Consider the following 23,866-nt stretch of genomic DNA (forward strand, 5'->3'; position numbering starts at 1 on the left):
GTAAGCGACACGCCACGCCAAACCCTTATCACATGGATGATATGGTTTTGGAGAGAGGAATGAGGAGGCAACTTCAGTTTTAGATTTTGCTTTGACTTATGAACCATTGAAAACACATACTTTGAAAAGAGAGAGGAGCATTTAGTTACCTTCAAAAGTGGGTATCATAGTAGCCAAATAGAATTCTTTCTAACTAGAAGGTCCGATAGGTTGTTATATAAGGATTGTAATGTTATACCAGGCATAGTTGTCATGGCGTCGCCATGGCGTCATATCGATGGAAAAGTGACCATATCAACCAAGGATATAGGATACGTAAGCATATCGATCAATATGGCCTGCATGGCGTCGCCATGGCGCCAACATGGACGCCATACCACGATATATGGCCATATCGTCCGATATTCTTGTTCAAGTAATTATATTTCTTTTTTTAACCTTTTAAGAGAATATGCTTTTATCTTAATGTGTATTGGAGGTGTAACTTTTCAAGTTACACTTGCAATACACATTAACAAAAAAAAAATGGCTAATAGTCTAATCGCTAATACCCTAAATCCCAAATCGAAAAGACTCTCACTCAACAGAGCAACGAAAGAGTCCGTTAGAAGAAGATTGAAAGAGACTTCGACTCCAGTGACTCCAGCCCTCTTCACCTCTTCGAGACTTCGACTCCAGTGACTCCGGCAAGTTCTCCTAGCTCCGGCGAGTTCTCCAGCAGGTAAGTAATTGTTTTTTTTTTAATTTGATAGTTCTTCTTCTTATTCTTCTCCTCCTAGTCCTCCAATGAGAGACAGAGAGAGAGCGAGAGAGTCGTCTTCTTCACTTCCGACAACTCCTCTTCTCTTTCTTTTTTTTTTAAATACGTAACACAAGCCAAGCCACTCTCAGTCTCTCACAGTCGACACAAACGCAGAGAGAGACAGAGAGGGAGAGAGAGTCGTCAGATAGAGAGATAGTCGACAGAGAGGGGTTTGTTTTTTCTTTTTTTTTCTTCTTCTTGCCTTGCAGAGTTGAAGGCTTGCAGCCTAGTGTCACAGTCAGAGAGGTTTTTTTTTCCTTTTTTTTCCTTCTTGCCTTGCAGCCATTGCAGGGCTGTTGCTGCTGATCTGGGTAATAGAGATTTTTATGGGTTTTGACCCCTATTTCAGTCCTATGGCAGACTTGTATAGGTGCTGCTTGCGTTTCCCTTTGAGCTGGGGTTATCAACACTTGTGTTAGGTGTTGTTAAGGGTTGTGGGGACTATTTCAGTTTTCAATCTACTTTACTTGTTGTTTAGTGACTTTAGTCCAAGTTTTATGTACTGTTATTTTCTTCTTCTTGCTTGCAGCCGTTGCTATTTCAATTTTTCCTTTCTTCTTCCCTTGCACACAGCCACACACACACAGACAGAGACAGAGTTTCTTCTTCCCTTATAGTATCTTGTTTATTATAAGCACCCTGCCTAATGTTTTGCAATATTTTCTTTTATCTTCCTTACTGCCCTCCTTTCCAAGGTACATATATCTATGTAGTATGTACAGTAACAGAAAGGGAGGAAATACTAGATGACATGTTCCCTATAATTGCTCTTGTTACAATTATTGTCCTTTTCCAATGACTTAAATTATGTTCTTTTAATTGCTTTTTTGTTTTGTTACTTTTGTAGTCACTTTCACTCAACTAATGGATGGTTCCACACCAATTAGTAGTGAGGTGAAAATATTGCAAGTACTAGAGCTACTCCAGGATATGATCCAAGCAAAGACCCAACAAGGAAGGCTAAATCAAATGACCCTGGATGGAAGTATGGGTATTGGCCAGATCTAACAAATAAGAATGTTGTTAAATGCACCCTTTGTGGCAAAGAAATGAGCTGTGGAATTAAAAGATTGAAGCAACATTTGGTGGGTGGATATGGAGACATTACTAAGTGCACCAAGACGAATGATGCTATTTCTCAAGTGATGAATGCATCTCTAAATAATTAAAAAAAAAAAAAGAAACAGATTACAGAAGTATTGGATCTGGATGATGATGATGATGCTGTAGAAGTTGGAGGGCAAATACAATCAAAGGATACACTAGAAGGTAGGTCCCAGACTCCTACAGCTACTAGGGTGGCTCCTAGCTCTGGGACAATTGCTAAGAAGAAAGGTTATTCAGCCTAAAGTAAGGGGTCCCATAAATGCTCATGTTAGACGGACTCCTGAGCAAGTAGTCAATTAGAGGCATAATAGTAGTTCTACTCAAACTACTATAGAGAACCGTTTTAGGACACCAGAACAAAAAGCCAAAGTTGATTATCACATTGCTAAGTGGATGTATCATCAAGGTATCCCATTCAACGCTATCAAGACAAGGACCTTTGAGGTGATGTGTGAGTCTATTACACAATATGGTCCTAGATATATTCCACTTTCGTATCATCAAGTCAGAGTGCCATTGTTAAGATATGTTGTGAATGAAACTGCAGAGATGAAGAAAAAATATGAAGAGTATTGGAAGTAGTATGGGTGCACTCTTATGTCTGATGGATGGACGGATAAACGGGGAAAGCACTTAATTAATTTTCTCGTTAACTGTCCGAAGGGGACTTATTTCATGAGATCTGTTGATGCATCTAGTATGGTTCAAAGTGCATAAATGTTATTTGAATTGCTTGATAGAAAAATTGATGAGATTGGTGAGGACCATGTCATTCAAGTCATGACTGTCAATGCTTCAAATTATAAGTTGGCCGGTAAAAAGCTTATGGCAAAGAGAAGAAAGCTATACTGGACTCCTTGTGCAGCCCATGACCTGATGTTGGAGGATATAGGTAGTCTGAAAGACTGTAAGAATGTGATAGGTAAGGCAAAAAAAATAACCACCTTCATGGCACATACGACTTCTTGATGCAATGAGAAAAAGAACTGGACAAAAGGATCTTGTGAGAGCTGCAATTACTAGAGTTGCAACTACTTGTTTGACATGTCAGAGCTTAGTTAAGCATAAGGATGCATTGAAGCATTTGTTTATTTCTGATGAGTGGGAAGGGTGCTAGTTTGTCAAAGACAGAGGTTGGAAAGAAAGTGGAAGAAACGGTGTTTGTTGTACCATTTTGGAACACTGTGGAAGATTTTATTAGAGCATCAAAGCCACTTATTATTGTTTTGAGGATTGTTGATGGTGATAAGAGGTCTGCTTTGGCTGAGGTTTATGTTGCTATGAAAGAGGCAAAAAAGAAAATACGTGAACATTTAGCACATAAAGAACGGCTGTGGAAGAAAATTATAAATACTATTGACAAGCGTTGGGAGTGTCAGATGGAGCGTCCATAGCATGGAGCCGCACTATTTCTTAATCCTGGAAAATTTTTCATGTTCAAGGAAAGTGAAGATGGTCAACTGATTGCCAATCTACACATCTCATTGATTGATGTCATGACGAGACAAGTGGTTGACCCTGCCATACAAGACAAGATAACTTTGTAAATTAATGATTAGATATTCAACGGACAACCATAGATCCTAGTAAGTAACTTAGTATTTTTTTAGTTTGTACCTACTTTGTATGCTACTACGATGTATTACTATTAATTCAGTTTTTTTATTATATTTTTATAGTTACTTGGTGGAGTACAAATGGAGGTCGTGCTTTTGAGCTTTCAATGCTTACACGACGCATACTAGGCCTTTGTTGTTCCTCGCGAACGCAACTGGAGCACATTTGAGTTTGTAAGTATTTACTTACATGATTACATTTACATTTAATTTATGTTTTAGATTTTTTTTTCACTTTTGTTATGTCTTTTATTGAAAAATGACTTTTTCGTTCTCTTGTTTATGAATTCAGATTCATACCAAGAAGACGAATAGACTGGAACATTCTTGTTTGAATGATCAACTCTATGTTCAATACAACAGCCACCTCCACGAAAGGTTTCAATGCAGACATGAGCTGACAGGCCAGGACAAAAAAAACATGATCCACTAATTCTTGATGGGCTAGACTGGTCTAGTGAGTGGATGGTTATCCAACCAGTGGAAGATTTAGTCCATCCCAATGATGATCTCACGTGGGACGATGTTGGTAGAGCAATGGGGGCATCAATTGAAGCCCCCATCCGACCAAGGAGAACTCAAGCATCAACCTTTGGAGTCGATTTGACCTATTCACACCGTGCACGTGGTAGAGGGAGAGGTAGCTCAAGGAGGGCTGATGTTGAGGATGACTCTGAACCAGATGAAAACATGGAAGAAGAGGAAGATGATGTGAATGACGACGAGAATGTCGTAGATGACTATGATGGTGTCGAAGAGCAATGACAAAAAAATCTGCTAAATGCAGATCTTTTAGATGAATATGATATTTAATTAGTTTTGGATTTTATGGATTGTATAAACTTTGAACTTTAAACTTTGATCTTTGAAGATTAATTAAGGTTATCTATATTTGGTTGATTACTTGATTTTTTGTTTTATATAATCATTTGTTATCAAGCTTCAGTAAATAATAGGCTTTTGAATACATAATTTCCTTCTCCTCGTTCATCAAATTCATATATATTAGTATATACCTTTTACTTTGTTCAGGTTGCTTTGCTCCAAATCACACACGCTGAAGAAAGACTATTGCTATCAATTAATTGATAGGCTAATCCATGCTTTCATAATTCATATACAACAACAACCATAACCTTATCCCAACTAAATGGGGTCCGCTACATGGATCCGAAGAGGCCACGATAGTAATAGAAATAAGAGCAGTAAAAGGAAGTAAAAAAGATTAAAAAAAAAAGGGGGGGTTAAAAAAATAATAATAATAATAATAACAAATAAATAAAATAAAATTACTAAAGGAAAAAGTCTAAGCAATAGTTAAAACAACATCCCAAGAACATCCCCCTACGAGGGGTCAGCTACACGGGTCCTTGTCCTCCAAACAACTCTATCCGCAATCATACTAGGATCGAGCCCACCCATATGCATATCCTTTCTTACCACTTCTCCAATTGTCATTTTAGGCCTACTCCTACCTCTTTTAGCTCCTTCAAAATGAATCTGGTCACTCTTCCTTACTAGTGCATCCATGGGTCTCCTTTGGACATGACCAAACTACCTCAGGCGGCTCTTACGAAGCTTGTCCTGGATTGGTGCAACTCCCAATTCGGTTCTAATGCAAACATTCCTTACTCTATCTCCTCTGGTCTTGCCGCACATCCCCATCTCCGCTACACTCATCTTATCTATATTACTTTTCTTAACAGCCCAAAATTCCGCTCCATATGTCATCGCTGGTCTTATTACTGTCCTATAGAATTTCCTTTCAAACTTAATAGGCATGCGTTTGTCACATAAAACTCCTGATGCTCCTCTCTACTTCATCCATCCTACTTTAATTCTATGGGAAACATAGTAGTAGCAGAGAACATACATTAATGGATATTACACTTTCATGAATTAAACCATAGTAGATTAGTAGTACACTTTCCTGTTGATTTTTTTATGTTATAGGGTATGTATTATAGCATACTCAATGACATTAAAAATAGAGAAAATAAAAAATAAAACATGGTTGACATGATCGCCATGGCAACACCAGGGCGGGCGACATGTTGATATGTCGATTAGACACCCCTCCACTGACTTGGATCGTCGTGACGACGTGACAAGTATGATACCAAGGGAGAGCCTTATCACTTAGTAGTCTTGGATATGTATCGCATTACGCCGAATCGTAATAAAGATAAGCTTATTTGCCCAAGGATACTGATAAAATGGTAAAACAAAGAAAGTAGGACTTTGATGGAGACACTAATACGATGTGGAACGAGATGACTACTTGTATCAAGAAGTTTCCAAGGATGTCCTAGGCGAATCGAAAGGAAAACGTCATTCCTCTAGGGAGAATTGGTGGTTGGACGATGAGTTCAAGCAGCCAAAGTCTAAAAAAGCTAGTTTTAAGACATGGTAAAGGACTAAGGATGCAAAGGATCTTTTTTTTTTAACCCGAAAATTCTCTAGGACCTGGGCTGGCCCTTAGGATATTATTAAAATCAGAATCAAACAAATAGAACCGAATACAAGGGGGGGGGGGGAGACATTCCCGCCTTACCCCAACCCGAATAACAAACAAAATCACACTCGAAATAGTTCTCACTCCCATTACAAAGCCCAAAGGCACCAACTGCTTTCTCAAAACTAGAATACCCACCCACCGCATCCTCACGCAAAATCCGCCTGAGATCCAAAGGGATATTTGAATCAAAACAAAAAAGAGAATTATTTTCCGAATCACAAGCAAAATTTGCCAACCAATCCGCTGCCTTGTTGCCTTTTCTGAAAGAAAAAACAATAATCGGGTGAAGAGCATCAATTAAATCCAAAATTTCCTGGAACTAATACCAAGCTTTCCAAGTTTCGCCTCTTCTCTTGGAAATATCATGAACAACCATGGAAGAGTCCGAGTTCAGATGAGCTGCTGAAAATCCCATCTCCGAGCAAAGTTTGAGAGCATCCCTCATCGCTCTAAATTCCGCTATGGAATTCATACACTCCCCATAGAAGTTGGCAAATGCAGCCAACACACGACCTTCCTGATCTCTTATAATGCCCCCTCCAACCCCCAAACTAGGATTCCCCCTGCAAGCCCCATCCACATTGAGCTTCACCGCATTAAATGGAACACACCAATACACAGGAATAGGCGGCTTGTGTATAATTGGAGGATGAGGAAGGTTAAGAACTTGGAGAATAAGAGCTTCCTTCAACGATGGTGGCTTTGGGGGAAAGGAATAGCAAGGGATCTCCTTAATCCAATTTTTAACAGCTTCTACTATGAAACTAGCTGAACGGGCCTTCTTACCATGTCTCCTAATGTTTCTCCCCTTCCAAAGCTCCCATATGATAAGCGAGGGAATAAACCCTATGATCAGCCCACATAGGTTCCTTCCATTTGCATGATTTAGCCAGAACACTATTCAATTTTTGACACCCTGCGACTGAATCACTTCCACATCGAAAAGCCTAGAAAAGAATCCCCATACCTTTGAAGCCGTATTGCCCTCCACTAAGCAATGGGATGTTCTGTCTCTAAGGTGACCGCAACAATAGCATTTGGATGCAAGGGGCACATCCAAACCCTTCAATGTATCATCTGTGGGGATGCCGCCACACATGACTTGCCATGAAAAGAAACCAATTTTTGAAGGAATATATTTGCTAGAAATGAAGCCAAAAAAATAGTGGGAAAAGCAAGGGTGAAGAAATATGAAGATCTTCATAACAATCCAAGCACAAAGGAAGGGGAGAAAGCTATCTATAAGATAGCTAAAATGAGGGAAAGGAAGAGTAAAAGTGAAGATGGTAAAGAACTAATAAGGGGTAAGGTCATTAAGGAGAGATGGTAAGATTATTTCTACAATCTACTAAATACAAACATTCCGAATAATAATGTCCCGAAAGACTACATTATCCATCAAGACACCACATGTCGTAGATATAACAAAAAATTAGGGTGCCTAAAGTAAAAGAAACTTTTAGGAGGATGAAAATAGGCAAGCCACACTAGGTCCAGATCAGGTCCCAATAGAAGTGTGGAAGAGCTTAGAGATTTGTGGTTTATTTTGGCTAACCAAGCTGTTTAATTTAATAAGATTATGAACACAATGAAAAATGCCAAATGAATGGAGGAGAAGCATTGTGGTTCCAATTTATACAAATAAAGGTGACATTCCGAGTTGCAACAACTATAGAGGCATAAAAATAGTGAGTCATATTATGAAAATATGGGAGAGTTATTGAAACATACCTAAGACAAGAAGCTAATATTACGGGAACCAATTTGGTTTTATGCCAAGAAGATCCACGACAAACACTATTTACTTACTTAGGAAGTTAGGAGACTCACGTAATGATTTAGAGATTGTAAGAAGGATCTCCATATGGTCTGTACAGACCTAAAAAAAATTATGATAGAGCCCCTAGAGAGTTAATCTGGCAAGAACTAGAGAAGAGAAGTGTTTCAAGTAAATATGTGGACGTAATTAAAGACATGAAAAAAGGTGTGGCGAACAGCTCACCAACATAGAAGCTAGCTCCATCTACGTGGCACAAAATAACATTATTAAAAGATGATCTTGGGTGCGGGGTCTAACATTCCCCCAACCTTACAAGAAATTTCGTCCACGAAATTTGACGTACCTTGTAATTCAAAAAGAGAGGGGTACTTCGCCCGCATTTCCACTTCAGCTTCCCAAGATGTTCTTCTTCTGTGTGATTGCACCACTTTACCTTCATATAGAAGATAGGACGGCTTCGAAGGTGAACAATCTCGCTGTCCAAAATCTTCTCGGGTTGCTTCTTATAAGACATATCAGCTGTGAGCTCTGGTGGTTCATGTGTCAAAATATGACTCGGGTCATGAACGTATTTCCGCAGCATGGACACGTAGAATACGTCATGCACGCCTTCTAATGATGGAGGGAGAGCCAACCAATATGCCACCGGTCCGACTCTAGCCAGAATCTCATATGGACCGATAAACCGTGGGCTCAGTTTACCCTTCTTGCTGAAACGTAAGCATGATGAAGACATTAACAAGCCACATCCATAACGCATACATTCATAATTTCCACAAATATAGTTATAAAAATGCAAGAATGAGTATGCATGAGAAATGACATACTAGCATAACATAATGCAAAACACTCCCAAATTAAGTCAAATCCCAACCCCACTCACCTATTCGTTCACGATCCATTCCTAAGGTTTGTTGCCGTTCAACGAAACGTAAGTTCCACCGTTCGAGTAATATAGCCTAGAGAAGCGTAACAAAGCGAATTAGGTGAGGTAAGAGGGGTCCCGAAGTCTAGGCTTAAGGATAACACATTAGAGTTTAGGTGGACTCTTGAGTGGAGGCACAGCGCCTGAGTCCACCCTGGGCAAAATACTCTAAAACCCAAGACTGGACTCTTGGGTGGATCCTGGCCTGAGTCCACCATAGGGTCCAGCTCCTGCAGGGAAGGGGTGGACTCTGGTTGTGGTTTCTAGTTTGAGTCCACCACAGGGTCCAGCTGCAGGCAGAGAAAGGGTGGACTCTGTTTGTGGTTTCTAATCTGAGTCCACCATAGAGTCCAGCTCCTGCAGAATCCGAATTTCATCACAAGCAAGCTCCCGAACCCGATTTCTCTTGGGTTTCAGCTCACACGGACTCGGGGAAAAGGTCTATAAGCCACCTAGGGTCATAATACCCTACCCTTATCATAGGGTTGTCGGGTTCGAAGGGTAATTCCGTCAAAACCCCAAATCTAGGGTTTCTCCACCAAGAACCCTAAATTCAAGAATTAAAATCCAAAAAAAAGGAAGAGGATAGACTCAAGGCTAGCTTCAAGCCTCCAAGTAGGGAAATACTACTCCAAAAGTATCCTTGGGTTCCATTTGGAACCCTAGGTTCAAAACCCCCAACCCAAATGGTTTCATCTCTAAACCCAAAAAGAATTTAAAGAAGAGAGAGAGAAATTCAATGACCTACCTTGTCCTAGCAATAACTCCTAGGTAGAGTGGTTGCACAAGCCCTAGGATCTTCACTTCCTTCCTCCTCTTTCCTTTTTCTTCTCCTCTCTTTTCCTTTCTCTTTTTCTCTCTTTTCCTTTCTCTTTTCACCTCCACGATTTTACTTGGTTAGAAGACTTAGAGGGTTGTTAGTGGGTGCTGAGTGGATGGATAAGACCAACACAGGGGTAAGTGAGTGGATAGATCAGACCAATCCACAACACTCCAAAACTCATAGTTGTCTTTAGTGGGTCCCTAGGATATTTATGGCTTATAAGTGGATAGTTGGATTACACATGGCTTAGATAGATGGATTACACATGGCTTAGTGAGTGGAGACTAATCCACAAAATTCCAAAATCTCCAATTAATCACTAGTGGGTCCCTAAGATATTTGTGGCTTATGAGTGGATAGTTGGATTAATCCACTCAACTCCAAAACCCTTATTTATCTTTAGTGGGTCCCTAAGATATTTATAGACCCCACACTAAAATACAAAAGGAGGTGATGGGGCCCACGACACCTCACCCACAATAAATCACATGGCAGGTGTGGACTCACTACCGGGTCCAGCTCAGGGTCCAGCTCACCTAAAATAGGTAAACCTAAGGCAATAAATCCCCGGGCTTGGCTCACCTTTTAAGGGTTACTAAGGGAATTAAGCAACCTCGTAACCGAAATCCCGAAGAGCTTTCTTACTTCGACATTCACTTCACCAAGGCTCGTCGTGTCAATGTGACAAGATACTGGATGCTCTCTTTGGTACTCCTCGCTCTTGGGACTAGTGCTTGGAGGGTAGTCCATGAAGTCTTCGTCCACGAATTTCCCCCAATCCCGATTGAGAAATCGTTCCTCAACTGCCAAACCAGTGCACCGGTCAAAGATCTTATAACTCAGTTTGACCACCATTGCGAACAGCTCACCAACATAGAAGCTAGCTCCATCTACATGGCACAAAATAACATTATTAAAAGATGATCTCGGGTGCGGGGTCTAACAAGCGAGGTGCAGAATATCTTCAATAATAGGTCGAATAGATAAAGCAGAATTTAGGCCTCGGTTCAGAAGAGCTGTGATCATCTCTTGATTATCTCCCTCCACAATGACCGTCAGAGTCCCTTCCGAGATAGCCTCAAGCAGACCTTGGCGTATTGCGGTAGCTTCACCCACAACCACATCAGAGAACTGTATAGGGTCAGAGACATTTATTAAACAGCGACCAAGATGGTCCCGCAAGAGAAACCCAATTCCATTTTTGCTAGTTTCTTTGCAGTAGCAAGCATCACCATTGAGTTTATAACATCCTGGCGGTGGAGGTAACCAAGCCTGGACTACTAGGGGCCACATCGTAGGAGTTGCTAGTGATGAGGATCTGCGTGCATCTAAGAACTCCCCACAAGCCTTCCTTGCTGCCACAATGACCTCCTCCGGTCTCCACACTCTTTTGTTGAAGAGTAGCTCATTACGTGCCGTCCAAAGATACCATAGGATAAACGTGCATAAAGATTGAATCTCCTTTGAAATTTTCTTCTCCTGTGTTCCAAAGCTCGACCAAGACCTCCACTTAAAGACAAAAGCTGAATGGGAAAATAGTAAATAAAAGGGAATTTTATGACACTAATGGCAGAACTGTAATTATGGATAGTGCAATGATCATCAACAAAGGAGTATTACTAAGGGTGTCAACCGGTTCAGTTTCGGGTATTCGGTTCGGTTCCATGCCTTGTGGGTGTGACTCGAAACCGAACCGAAACCCGAGTCGGTTCTGGGACTAACAACCGAATTCGAAGCACCTCGGTTCGGTTCGGTTCGGTCTCTGTTCCTATTCGGTTTTAAAAAATGGGTCTAATTTGGTTTTTAATACATTATAATACGGTTCCATTTTTATAGGTTGCTAGTTCATCCATTGTTGCTGCTTTGCTGTGTTCTCAAAGAACTCCATTTGTATATAAATGCTCACAAAACCTTAAAAGAACACATCAAAAGTATAATTATAAAAGAAAACACATCAATAAAATCATAGAGAAACACATCAAAATTAGCTGTTCCAAAAGATATTATCATTTTGATTTTGGTGCATATCGTTTTGGTTACTTTACTTACTTTATTAATTATCATTTACTCAAAAGATATTAAAAGATATAGGGTTTGGGAATAAATGGGTATTCGATTCGATTTCAGTTCAAACTGACGGGTCTGGACATGAAACCGAAACCGAATCAAATCGAATTAAATTATCATATATCTTAACCAAAACCAAACCAAATTAATTCGATTCGACTCGGTATTGGATTCGGTTTTCGGTTTCAATTTGGTTTTGACACCCATAACTATTACACTATTACGTATGGCGGTATAGGGTAAGGGCACCTAGGAAGTGGGTGAAAAAAAAAAGGGTAAACAGAATTAATATAGACCGAGGGGCAGTTTAGGAATGGAAAATAAGAAAAAGAGAAAAGTGAAATCGTGGGTTTGGCTTGGGGTTTACCTTTTTCGACTTTGGTGTCTGATTCTGTCGAACCAGAGAGGAAGAATGCAGGAGGCGCTGCGAGGAAGAAAGGGCTACACAACTTCGATGGACGCGACAATGCGAGGGAGCCGAGTGGGGAGTTGAATCGCGAGAAGATTCGGAAACAGGTATGTATTTTTTATTTTTTTTCTGCTTCTCGATTTCTCACTGCACTTCTCCTTTCTCTATCTCGCACTCTCTCTATTCTCTGCACTTTGTTTTTTTTGGTTCGATTCTGGCGGAACCAAGGAACTGGGTGGCGGTGGCTTGGGGATTATGCTCAGGGAATCGAAACGATGGAGTTGGGGAGAGGGATTTCTGCGGGAGAAGGATGAATGGACGGGGTTTTCTATTTTATTTTTTTTGGTCGCTGTTGCAGCGAGGAAGAAAGGGGTTGTTGCGGTTGGGGTTTCAGCGGGGTTGAAGGAGAGGAGTGGGAGATGGAAAGGGATTATGCAGGTTTTTTTTTTTTTTTTCCACTGCTGTTGGTTGCAGAACAGTAATGGGATGTAGGAACTTTGGCTCTGATACCAAATAATGCAGAACCAGAGAGGGTAGCCTGCTATGGTGGACTTCACAGAGGGAACCGTAGAAGAAATAGAAGAAAGGAGGGAAAGGGAAGAGGGAACTCACGTCACACACTCTCACAGAGCTTCACAAATAACTTCCAATAATCAAATCTTCAAATCTGGCTCTTTTATCGTAGTACATCAATTTAAAGGAAACTGGTTTAGGACCAGTCCTTGGTTTGGGCTTCCTAAGTGGGTCATGCCGGTCCAGCCTAGCTATGACAACTGCATCAAAGTGCATGTCTCCGTGTTCAGGCAGCCATGGCTCTTCTGATGCTGCTGTTGTGCTGTGAACCAAGCCTCGCAACGACATTCCTCATGGCCAATGAAACCACAGAAATAGCAGTGGATGGGAAGTCTCTCATATTGGGCGGTGATGTTGATTTCAGAGCCATTTCTTCTTCGAATCTGCAAGGTTGCTTTAAGAGGATTTCTGATGTCCATGGAGACTTTACACGTGAGGAAGGCTTGGGGACCGGCATTCCGAGACCCTTGGATGAGCAAAACCGATTTAGGAATTCCAAGTTTGTACCCAAGTTGAAAACCCAATTCCGTATGAATTAGCTCCGGTGGGATTCCTCTCAGTTGAACCCAAACTCAACGTCGTGAAAGTCCCAGTTGCCGTTGGCGTTCCACCGCTCTAGAATAAGTAGATTTCCTGCAACAGCCCATGGCCCTCCATCGAGAACATTTTTGACATGAGGGGGTGGGTAAACTGGAAAGTGAATGTGTGCGGAGCCACTGGAGTGATTTGAACATCACGATTCAGGTGCCAAGCAGAGACAAGGGCGTCAGTGACAGCCTGTTGGCGATAAGGTTTACCATCAAGCATCTTCCCAACCAGGACTAGATCTATCTGGGAGTCAAGAAGGTCCTCGGCCTCTTCGTCAAGGAAAAGAACAGTCATTCGGAGGATCCGGCAGAGGAGGGGGGTTGGCCCTGGACATGGAGAGAGGTTGGTGGCTTGGGAAAACTAGGTGGGAGTGCTGCCTGAAGGTGAGAGGTGAGAGGTGAGAGGTGAAAGGTTGAAACGAGAGTAGGCCTCGATAAGGAAGAAAGGGTTAAGGATTGAGAAGCTGGGTCACAGCGAAGAGACACGCACAACAGCGGAAACAAGAGACATGCACAACGGCGGAGAGGGACTCAAAACAAGTGTTATAGATGCAGTGGGACCTTTTGTATAAGGAATAGGTGGTAGGAATTTCAGAAAATGAAAGGAGCTAAAAGAGTCAGGGTTAGGCCTAATAATGACTCTAGGAGAAGTGGTGAGGAAAGACATGCATAGCTTAGGACTAGTAACAAGTATGGCTCTGAATAGAGCTGATTGGAGAAGAAGGATTCATGTAACCGACTCCATTTATTTGGTATAAGGCTGAGTTGAGAAATGGATGGTCAAACGGGTTATTTACTTAGGATGCTACATCAACATATTACTAAGTTGGCATCCAGATAGGCCGAGGAGAGGAGAACATCTTTTAGTTTGCGGGTTCACCATAATATATATTCTCAGAATGGGCATTACTGTTTATTAGCAACTTTTATGTATGAGGGAGGGTTCTCCATGCTTCCGGTGTAGGGGGAATCTCCCATTCCAGATCAATAGCAATGTGTGGGACAGTATTGTCAGTAGGGGCCCACAATGGTCAGGGAGGAGAGAGAAAATGAATAAAAAATTCTATGAGAGGACGTACGTTATGCGGACTGTGTGGTATCTTTTTCCCTTTATATATTTACAAATAAGAAATAAGATTATTATAGTAATAAAATATGTTTAATTACAAAGAGATTCACACTTAATTCTATACTAATTATTTACTTGTTGGTTCTTATGTTCATTTTGTTAGGATATTATGAAAATAAATAAATTTATATGTGCATTTCTGTAGTGCAGTACTTCACTAGTTATTCCGGTTTGAATACATAAAACGTGGTCTCTATAGAATTACAGGAGACAATCATGATCAAAAAGGCATGTGTCAATCTAACTAAGTCAGTACTGTTCAATTTGATCATGTTATAAGAGTGCTTGATAAGCATGGAATACGAAGCTCATGCAACGGATTGCAAACTGCTAGCAGCTAAAGACTGATTCTTGCTTAGTTATTTTCTATTGAATTTCATTATAAAAATAGAGATCTAACTGCTAACTTGGTAATTATTATTTTGAACTATAGACCATATCAGCAAGGATGTCACCATAAGAACATGTATAAACATGGTATGCATTTGACTTCATTTAAATTCGGCATGTTGTGGCCTCCTCATTAACACCAACCGAGCGACCCAAATACAAGCTACATTACTGACAAAGAGCCAAAATTAGGTTTAGAGAACTTGAAGGTGTATTTTCTTGTAACTAAGTTATTCTTATTATATTTACATATTACGTTTAGTCTTGGGGTAGTCTAAATTATTTTTCAACATAGAAAAAATGATTTATGTATTCATGAGTAGTTAAATTATTTGTATTGCCTTCATTCTGTTTAATCTTGATTGTTTAAAGTTATTTTGAATTTTGCAAGCAGAGGGTTGTGTGTGTGTGTGACTGCTGACTGTCAGAATCTGGGTCCAAATGTGTAGGACATGGGTGCATCCTCAATTTTGAAGTGTCCAGGTAACATAGCATGAAGTAATTCATGAGCTGTGTTCTTGGTTGTAAATGGCGAAGTTCAATACATAAGAGCAATTAAGACTATTAAGTAAGATAGAAAACTGAATGTAGAGCAATAAGATGCTACAACCTGTCCCAACCTATTGTTGTTGGCTCTCATCATTAACAATTTGAAGAATAGAATTACTCAACTAAAGTAATAGAATAAGAGCCAATGCCATGATACCGTCCATGGAGTTTTAGCAGAAACAAACTGCAGTTTCTGAAATTAGAGACAAACAGAAGAGTGTGACTGAGTACAACCTAAGCTCTTTAAGCAAACGAGAAAGGTTGCAGGGAATATAAGATGTAACCAGGCACATATCCAATGAGAGGAATGAAATTGGGGCACAGAAGCAAAGGCAAGCAGAAAGAACATCCCAGAACTCATCTCCCTTGTCACCATCCTCCCCTTATGCAAAACACATCACCATTCTTGTAATCTTTCTTCATGGAAGCAAGGTCTTTCTATGCTTCAAAGAATTCTCCCTCTTGCATTCCCTAATCAATTCACCTATGTGCAAAGGCAGGTTTTGATGCAGATCTGAAGACCTTTGTCTGGACTCTGGAAGAAGAAGAAGAAGTAGTCCAAGCAGTCAGTCCAAGTAGTGTTATAGTTGTTAGTAGTTAGTAGATTTTTATACTTAGTTTTATTTTGATGTAATTAAATTGAACCTGTCCAAAGCTGGTTGAACCAGTGGTTCAATTTAAGTGAAATTAGTAGATTTTAGTTTAATTGTTTAAGTGGTCATGTGGCTACTTAAGTTGTCACATGACTATTAATTGTTGGCAACAAAATTAGGTCCACTCCTCCTCACGGTTTCATTGGGAGGACATGAAGTGTAATAGAGTCGGCCAGGGGTTATTTCACTTCTAATAAGGAAAATGGTAGGTTATAGAAAAGAATGAAAAATTCAACGAAATTTTTGATTGGATCTGGGACCTATTTTGGATTCGGTATGGATAAAAGATCTTCCTATGTTATACTATTCAATGCTATTGGCCCTTTAAATAAAGGAAAATTCGCGGGGCTCTCTTACCTCACAATTTTAAAATTTTCAATTCTAAAGCTGCTGCTACAGCTTGTCTTCTTCAAGAAGAATTGTCTCGTGTTTGATCAAGGCTGACGGAATCGGTGTTTGATCCGATTGACACCTTGCGGTGAGAAGCCCGGGTGGTTTGAGTTGGTTACTTGTCTTCTCCACTGCTGTTACATTCAAGTCTGGTTCAAGCATTGGTTTCAAAAATTATTCTACATCAACAAAATGCTCAAGTTTGTTATTCAATCAACAAGTAAGTTGGAACCAAATCCCAAACCCTAGATTCCTCCTTTTCTCCACCTACATTCTGTCCAGACCATTCCAGCTGTGGAAATTGTCTCAAAATCTTTATGAATTGGGATGTTATTTGGTTTGATTTCTTTTTCAATTTTTTCATAGTGAACGTATAATACGCTTCCTACCAGGAAAAAGAATGTATAATACGCTTACTTTAAGTTTTTAATATTATTTAAAAACAAAAAAACAAAAACAAAATAAAACTCACAACTCACAAACCCTCGCCCTACCCGATTCCCACTTTCCCAAACTCCCAGTCAAGTGTTTCTTATCTCCTCAATCGAACAAAACCCAAATGCTTGGAACCCTAGTGCCCGCTTGATAACCTTACGGGTGTTTCTGTTCTGGTTATGTGCTGAGCAAAACAGTTTTTTCATTTTCTGTGCTGGGAAACCGTTTTTGACCCACTTGGAGCCCGCTTGATAACCTTACGAGAAATAATTTCTGGTGTTTTTTCATTCTGAGAAACGGAAAAACACCTAAAAATCGCTTAATAACGAAGTGTTTTTTGTGACTGATTTTGGTAACATAAATCAAAATTTATGCTCTCTGAAAGACTTTTGACAGAACATGTCCAACATGTTCTGTCATTTCTTGGCTGAAAATTGGAAAAGTGTGCCCAATAAAAACTCCTATATTCGTTCATTATGCTCTTTTGTTAAATTGGAAAAGTGTGCCAAACATATCCTTTTGTTAGTTTTTTTTTTTTTTTTTTAAAAAAAAGGGTTTTGCTTGTTTCCAAGAACAGGTATACCAAGCGAGTCAAAAACAGTTTCTCAGCACAGAAAATGAAAAAACTGTTTTGCTGTTTCTCAGCACATAACCAGAACAGAAACACCGGTAAGGTTATCAAGCAGGCACTTGGTAAACCTGTTCTTGGAAACAAGCAAAACCCTTTTTTTTTTTTTTTTAAATTAACAAAGAATAAGTTTGGCACACTTTTCCAATTTTTCAAAGAGCATAGTGAATGAATATAGGAGTTTTTATCAGGCACACTTTTCCAATTTTCAGCCAAAAAACGACAGAACATATTGCATGTTCTATCAAAAGTCTTCCAGGGAGCATAAATTTTGATTTATGTTTCCAAAAACAGTCACAAAAAACACTTTATCAAGCGATTTTTATTCTTGAAATTAAAGAATCTTCGTATCTAGCTCAAAGACTGGAATAGGGAGGTGTTTGGAAATATTCACCAAATGTTAAAACTGCTGAAGATAATGTGGCCAGGGAGGAGGTTGTGTATGACATGGAGCCTACGGAGTTGGCTCTTGACAATCTCAAAAGGGCTCGTGAACACTTGCATCTCACCCTCCAAGAAGAAATTTTTCGAAGGAAAAATCAAGAATTAAATGGTTGGAGGAAGGGGGAAAAAGGGTGGAATTGGTAAAATAAAAAATGCCCAGGGAGAGTGGATCCTAGACAGAGAAGGTGTTAATGGGGAAGCTATCAAACATTTCAGTGAAATTTTTCCCTCCGACCCTACCTTTCCTGATGCAGACTTGTTGGATGCTATTCCTTCTATAATCACTTCTGGAGATAATGATATGCTTACTGCGACCCCGACATTCAAGGAGGCTAAAGATGCGGTTTTCTCCCTTTCAAAGGAAAGTGCGAAGGATCCCGATGGACTCACCGGCCAATTTTTTACAGCTTGCTGGGACATTGTTGGAGCGGATGTTTGGGCAGCAGTGAAAGATTTTTTTAAAGGTGGCTTTCTCCCAAGAAGTTCCACTTCGTCTCATCTCATCCTCATTCCCAAGAAAGATGATCCCGAGTTTATGCCGGATTTTAGACCTATTAGCCTATGTAATTTCTCTCACAAGGTTATAGCTAAGGTGATATCTTGTAGATTGGGGGTTAGTTTGCCAAGAATCATTTCTGAGGAACAGGGAGTGTTTGTTAAAAGGCCGGTGTATACACGACAACATTGCCCAGGTGCAGGAGATGGTTCAGGACTTGAACAGGAAGACCATGGGTGGTAATGTAATTTTAAAACTAGATATGGCTAAGGCCTATGACCGCCTTGAATGGGGTTTTCTGATTGATGTGCTGAGTATGTTCAGGTTCAGTCAAACCTGGATTCGTCTTATTGAGAAGACTCTCCACAACTGCTGGTTTTTGATTGTGATGGACTCGGGTCATACAGGTTATTTTAAAACCAGAAGGGGCCTAAGGCAAGGGGATCCTCTTTCTCCCACTCTCTTTATTCTGGCTAAGGAAGTGCTTGGTCGGGGCCTTACAAATCTATTCTCTGAAGGTCGTGCCAGCTTCTTTCACCTCCCAAAGGCATGCCCAGATATTTCTCATAGCCTCTTTGCTGACGATACTATAATTTTTCTAGGAGTCTTAAGCCCTCCCTGAAGCAAATTATGGGATTTATCACTCGTTATGAATCTTATTCCGGTCAGTTAGTCAATCGAAATAAAAGTTGTTTTAGTTTGAGCAACAAAGCGTCTGAGCGTCAATGTAGACTGGTGAGTGGTATTACAAGTTTTGAAATAAAATCTTTACCTATTACCTATCTGAGAGCTCCTCTGTACACAGGAAGGCTGAAGGTGGCGTATTTTGAAAATATCCTTATTAAATTAAGAAATAAAATGGCAGGGTGGAAAGGAAAACTATTATCTTCGGGAAGAAGACTGACCCTTATAAAGCATGTTTGGTCTTCAATCCCTATTCATACTCTTGCATGTTTAGATATTCCTCGAACAATCATGACACTATTTAATTCTATTTGCTCCAATTTTCTCTAGGGTGATTCGGATTTTGGGAAAAGGAAACATAGGGCTAGTTGGCACAAAATTTGCAAACCATTGAAGGAGGGAGGTTTGGGAATTAGTCCTTTGAGGGAGGTCAATCTGTCTATGAGACTTAAAGGCCTCTGGCGCATGTTGGCTGAACCTTTTATTTGGAGTTCTTTTTTCAAGACTAAATTCCTCAGGGGAAATCACAATGTGTTGGCCAAGACCGGTTGCGGCTGGTTCCAAAACATGGAAGTTCCCTTTGGGGTTTCGTGATTTTTTTATTGATAAGTCTAGGTGGCTGGTTGGGAAAGGTGATGCTTTGCTCTGGCTTGATAATTGGAGTGGTGAGGGACCCTAGATTGATTTTGTCGATGGGGCTCTTCATATTAATTTGGAAGCTAAGGTCAAAAGACGTTTTGAAGATGGATGGATCTTGGTACCCATGGACGTTGGAGTTGATTAATAATATCCAGATCCACGAGAGTTTCCAATAGCAATTTGAATATTTCGGCTAGGGAGGACCGTCCTGTCTGGACCCCGAAAAAGCAATGGCCAGTTTTCCTTGAAATCTGCCTGGAAGTCGATTCGTGAGGCACACCCAGTGGTTGACTATGCTAAATGGATCTGGAATGGGACGGTTCCTACTAACGTTGGTTTTTCCTCTTGGCAGGTCCTAAATGGCAGCATTGCTACTGATGATTCGATTAGGCGGGCGGGGGTGCAACTTGCTTCAAAACGTTTTTGTTGCAAAGAGCCTTGGCAAGAAACCACTTCTCATGTGCTGGCGTAGGGTGCCACGGCAACCAAGGCTTGGAAATTCTTTCGTGTCTTCTTGATATCCAGATTCTTCCCACTCAAGAGGTGAAAACCAGAATTTTATTTTGGCAACCAAAAGGTGCTTTCAATAATGTTATTAATTTTATTATTGGGATAATTCCTTCTTTCATTATCTGGGAGCTTTGGAAAGAGCGGAATAAAGGTAACTAATGGGGTGCGAACGGCGAATGCTATAATCTGGAAAATTCTGATTTAGGTTCAAGAAATCTCGTACCCCGCTTTCCCTTCAAGGAGGTCCAATATGAAGGACGATTTAGCTCTAAACATTCTGAGGGTCAACCCCCTCCCCTCTCTCTCAGAAGCAAAGAGTTCTTCGGCCAATTTATTGGTGTCCCCCATGCAATGAGGTGAAAATCAACGTTGATGCGGCCAGCAAAGAGAACCCGGGCCTAAATGGTGAAAGGGGTATTATTCGTGACCATAATGGATATTTTATTATGGCTTTTGCTAAGTTCTATGGTATCTGTTCCAACACTGAAACTGAATTAAGGGCTCTCCTTGATGGCTTACGCATGTGTGCTAGTCTGGGTCACAGTAATTGCATAGTTAACTCGGATTCGAGGACTATCGTGCGGTTTATCTCTACGAGAAGCTGCCCTTTATGGAGCTGCTTGTACTGGTTCCAAGAAGTCATGCGCTTGGTGGATAGTCTTGAAGCGAATGTTCTTTTCTCATACAGGGAGGGGAATCGTTCTGCTGATTTTTTGGCAAATTTGGCTTGTGAGTCTAAGGCGGTGGAGGGGTGCCTAAGCACTTAAGCGACCAAGGCGCCCAAGTGTTATTTTTTATCTTCCCTCTAGTCTAACATTATTTAATATGCCACAACATATACCTTATATCATCAAAAATCAACATTAAGCCACATCAAGTCATCAAAAATCAACATAGAAATAGAAGACAGCAAAAGTGAAGAAGCAACCTATGGGAAGTTTGAGACAATCAAAACATACATTTGGTTTATATGCTCTTGGAATTGGTCATTTTCAGGTATACCTAGTTGCACATTTGGTTTATACTGTTCTTAGAAAATATGATCTTATCAAAGTAATTAACCTGCTCTCGATTTAGAGAAATGTTCTTGTTCTCTATGGAATTTGATTGATCAAATGATTTTATTTTTACGTGAGACTGTGTGTATTAGGTAGAGCACAAAACCAGCTTTCCAACAAATCCAAGATTGCTTAAATCTGATTTATAGTAAAGGAGTTATGTTCCGGTCAAACATTATTTGGTGTGAGCGTATGTTGTCAAAATCACTCTATAAAATATTTTTTAGATATCAAAACAAATGAATATATTTTTTTAGATATCAAAACAAATGAATATTTTACCGCACTTGTAGTTTTTAGCTATGTTTTACTATATTAAGATTTATGGAATCTTTAGATTTGAGAAAAACCCCAGCATTAAAAAGTCGAAAATTTCACCTATTGCCAAAAATCCAGTTTTTTTTTTTGAACTAGGGGGTTGACTTTTTATCCTTTTGGAATTTGATTTTTTTAATTATTTTATTGAATTCAAATAGGGGGGTTTTTTAGCTATGTTTTACAATATTAAGGATTTATCGAATCTTTAGATTTGAGAAAAAAACCCAGTAATAGAAAGTTGAAAATTTCACCTATTGCCAAAAATCCAGTTTTTGTTTTTGAACTGGAAGGTTGACTTTTTATCCTTTTAGAATTTGATGTCTTGACAACTATGCTCGGGACCTTCACGGCTAGACTCCCCTACACTTACCTAACATCAAACCCTTACCCTAATTTCACCAAAAACCCTATTTTGACCGAGCCGATTTACCTGTTCATAACAGATGTTGGTTGATTGGCTCCTAGTTGGTCCTCTACCAATCTAGGACTACATTATCCAGTCTATCCATTGCTGCTACTGTTGCTGTGAGAGAGCAAATCACTGCTGCTGCTACATCTGTGAAGGCCTGATTGCAACCTTAATCAATAACCAACACTGCTGCTGTCGATTACACCATCAACTGAGAGCCTACAGCTCCTGCGGCTCATTTTCCCCCATCAGAACCTGCTGCAACTTCGAGACTCCGGAACACAGCAACCTGTGAACCTTTTATGATCATATTCAGGGTATCTTGAGGGCACATCCTACTCTTCATTTGACTGTGCTTGACTTTCCCAACTGCTGGCCAGAGTGATCTCTCCAATAACCTTCTATTTTGAAGGCTAGTTTCTAATTTCAAGCCCACTTCATAAATCAACATTAGGCCATCAGAATTGGCTGATTTTTGGAATATAACATCCATTTAACACCACCTCCACTCAATCCAAGTTTGGTGAAGTTCTGCTGGCTGGTTTGGGTCTTATTCTCTAAGTTACTAATTCTGGTTTTGTGGCTATTTTGATGTTCTGCTGCAACCTATAATTGATCCTACTGTAGAGTGGTTCTCACTTGAACTTCTTCTACATTAATTAGTTAGGTGAAACAGATCACTTCATCGAGTTTGGTACTTTGGTTCCATCTTTCATATCAAGAAAGAACCTCTTAAAGCCAACAAGCTGACAACTAACACAGAAAACTGCAAAAATTACAGGTATATTTACGCTCTCTTGGTTACTATGGAAGAAGAATTGTTTTGGCATCACTAAACAGCAGTATCTGCTGCAACAGAGGAAAACTTAAACCTACTGCATCTTTGTAAGGATATATTGTGCTCAGCTTGGACATTAACAGAACACTTTGGACAAACAAATGCAGGTATGCCACAGATATTTATTCAGTGGACACTGATCCATCAACCATTGAGTCTGAACCCAGGACAATGAAGAGCTGCATAAGTGAATCCCAATAACAAGATAAGTATGAATCATGTTACTTTGTATAATACATGATTTATCCATTTTATATGATGACAAACTTAAAGCATGTATATTCCAGCCATGACAGGTTGAATGATGGCAGAGCTAGTGGGACACTGAAATCAAAATAATACTTTGCAGTTTTTAATGCAGACCCGGGTTGGAATAACCCTTTATTGGGTTGCTTATGGGCCCACCCAAGCAAAGAAGCACTCAAATCCAAAATTGAATTGCAAAACAGTAAATATATGAAGCCTCACAAGAGCAATGGCAGAATGGTAATTAATGGAAGGTTTTGATGGATGAGTGGCAGAACCGTAATTTGATGGAATCAACTATAAAAGAGGAAGTAGTGAATGGGTATAATGTGTTAATGGGAGTTGTTTTTGGAATAGAAACACTTAAATGGGGGGTAAACAAAATAATATCAGAAAATACGGGGGGGATTAATAAAAAAATTAGGCCCTTACTTGCAAGTTGACAAACTTGGCCTCCTCCAACCTTCGACAAAGAAACCAGAACATGAAACGGTAAAACCCAGGGCTCTTCTAATCCTTCGAACTCCCTCTCTGGTTGTCCATTCGAAGTGAAACTTTGGCAGAGATATCGCTAGTAAAACCACTCTGTATTCCAACCAGCATCAGACCAAATCAACAAGCCATAACTTCAAGAAAATTCTGTAACCAGAACCTGGCGGACAAGGTACGAACCAGATCTGAATTTGAGTTGTAACTCACAACATATGAACCTATTGGAAGCAGGGATCCGGGAGATAAATCGCCCTAAGGAAGAGAACTCATGAATCAAATGAAGGAGCAGTCGATGTGTGTAAGGATCCAATGATGTTTTTCCTGAATCTAGTAGTACCGCCAAGAGAGAAA

At 40.0% G+C, this 23,866-nt stretch overlaps 1 protein-coding gene across 2 annotated transcripts in view; it reads right to left on the reverse strand.

Moving 5' to 3' along the window:
- Positions 1–23,866, reverse strand: part of LOC122647516 (DNA-directed RNA polymerase V subunit 1) — a 127,622-nt gene that overhangs the window by 97,717 nt on the left and 6,039 nt on the right. Inside the window, exon 2 of one of the 2 annotated variants that reach the window (XM_043840907.1) lies at positions 6,624–6,629. The exons of the other annotated variant lie outside the window; for it this stretch is intronic. The gene's annotated coding sequence lies outside the window, so the exon portion shown is untranslated. The remainder of the gene's footprint in view (positions 1–6,623; positions 6,630–23,866) is intronic. 2 annotated transcript variants of the gene reach the window in all.

The sequence above is a fragment of the Telopea speciosissima genome, unplaced genomic scaffold (genome assembly GCF_018873765.1).
Source record: "Telopea speciosissima isolate NSW1024214 ecotype Mountain lineage unplaced genomic scaffold, Tspe_v1 Tspe_v1.0071, whole genome shotgun sequence".
NCBI lineage: Eukaryota > Viridiplantae > Streptophyta > Magnoliopsida > Proteales > Proteaceae > Telopea > Telopea speciosissima.